General features: G+C 38.4%; 1 non-coding gene across 1 annotated transcript; it reads left to right on the top strand.

The window, feature by feature from the left end:
• Positions 1 to 1,244: 1,244 nt before the first annotated feature.
• LOC135099233 (5S ribosomal RNA) lies at positions 1,245 to 1,363 on the top strand. The gene has a single exon (XR_010267799.1). It is a non-coding gene; the product is annotated as a 5S ribosomal RNA (ribosomal RNA).
• Positions 1,364 to 2,136: the final 773 nt, after the last annotated feature.

Raw genomic sequence — 2,136 nt, 5'->3', positions numbered from 1 at the left:
GACCTGATGAAGTGAGAAAGATGGTTATAATTAATAATGGTTTCTTTTCTTAGCTCAGATAGTGATAGTGAACATGGTTATGAGAAAGTAGTAGTAATAATAGTAGTCTATGGTCCTTCTTTCTTTTCATGTTTGTGGACCTTAAAAAGGTCCGGGAGATGATGTTATTCAATGATGATAATGCAAGCTGAATAGCTGGCACCATCTCAATAATGGAGCGATTTAACCACCAAATCCGTACAGGGTACGGCCCTGACGCTTGAGGGCGTAGACAACGTCCATGGCAGTAACGGTCTTACGCTTGGCGTGCTCGGTATAGGTGACAGCATCCCTGATAACGTTCTCAAGGAACACCTTGAGCACCCCACGAGTCTCCTCGTAGATGAGACCAGAGATGCGCTTGACGCCACCTCGGCGAGCTAGACGACGGATAGCAGGCTTGGTGATTCCCTGGATGTTATCACGCAGAACCTTACGGTGACGCTTGGCGCCTCCCTTTCCAAGACCCTTGCCTCCCTTGCCGCGGCCAGTCATGGTGATGAGAGCTGCTAGTACGACGTCCGAACGGTCTAACAGGAAGCTCACGAATGTGCCTCAAAATTTTTGTCGCGCGGTATATATTGAGCCAGAGCGGTCGTGCGTGTAGTAAATTACTATTTTCCCTGTTTTTCTCACTTAATTTAACATTATCGGGTCATATGCATAGGTTTTCTGTTTCAGTGTTGACCCTGCAACTGCACATTTATGACTAAATTCACATACACAAGCACAAATGTGAATAAAACTCAATATAAAGGTGGAGGGGTTGCAAGATTTTCCGGCGCGCTAAGGCATGCCGAGATAATATACCTTCTCCCCTGACTCTTTTCTTGTAGGCATGCGCAAGATTCATTCAGTATCAAGTAATGTTTCAACTGAATTCATATTCTAATTTTCAGAAACTATCTTCCATTTGGTAGCATAACCAGTTTCCCCTCTTCTAGTTGGAAGAAAAAACAAATATATTTATTAACACTAACTCCTTGCTCTTCCAGTATGGTTTATGTATATATATATATATATATATATATATATATATATATATATATATATATATATATATATATATATATATATATATATATATATATATATATATATATACTCGTATATATATAATTATAACTATACTATGAAAAGCGTTGCTTTCATAACTAAGCAGGAGAACATCATCTTCAAATAGTCGATAAGTCAAGCTCATCAGAGCCAACGACCACACCACGTTGAATACACCGCTTCTCGTCTGATCAGCGAAGTTAAGCAACGTTGGGTCCGGTTAGTACTTGGATGGGTGACCGCCTGGGAACACCAGATGTTGTTGGCATTCCAACATTTTTATTTCCTTATTTATTCATCATTTTGCATTTTTTTCCCTCCCTTGATGATAAAACAATGCAATAAGGCAAGCAGAAAAGAAAAACAAATAATAAAATGCTTCCATTGACAAATAAAGCATCTCTCTCTCTCTCTCTCTCTCTCTCTCTCTCTCTCTCTCTCTCTCTCTCTCTTTCTCTGTGTGTGTATATATATATATATATATATATATATATATATATATATATATATATATATATATATATATATATATATATATATATATATATATATATATATATATATATATATATTGCTGCTGTGGTAGACGGTCACTGTTCTTCTCCTAAATCAATTAACAGTGGTGTTCCTCAGGGTTCTGTCCTGTCACCCACTCTCTTCTTATTATTCATTAATGATCTTCTAAACCAAACTTCTTGTCCTATCCACTCCTACGCTGAAGATACCACCCTGCACTTTTCCACGTCTTTTCATAGACGTCCAACCCTTCAGGAGGTAAACATATCACGCAGGGAAGCCACAGAACGCCTGACTTCTGATCTTTCTAAAATTTCTCATTGGGGCAGAACAAACTTGATATTGTTCAATGCCTCAAAAAATCAATTCCTCCATCTATCAACTCGACACAACCTTCCAGACAACTATCCCCTCTTCTTCAATGACACTCAACTGTCCCCCTCTTCTACATTGAACATACTCGGTCTGTCCTTTACTTATAATCTGAACTGGAAACTTCACATCTCATCTCTAGCTAAAACAGCT

The sequence above is a fragment of the Scylla paramamosain genome, unplaced genomic scaffold (assembly GCF_035594125.1).
Source record: "Scylla paramamosain isolate STU-SP2022 unplaced genomic scaffold, ASM3559412v1 Contig112, whole genome shotgun sequence".
NCBI classification, from domain to species: Eukaryota; Metazoa; Arthropoda; class Malacostraca; order Decapoda; family Portunidae; genus Scylla; species Scylla paramamosain.
Note: the sequence above shows the minus strand (reverse complement) of the source record. Positions and strands in the feature narration are given on the sequence as shown.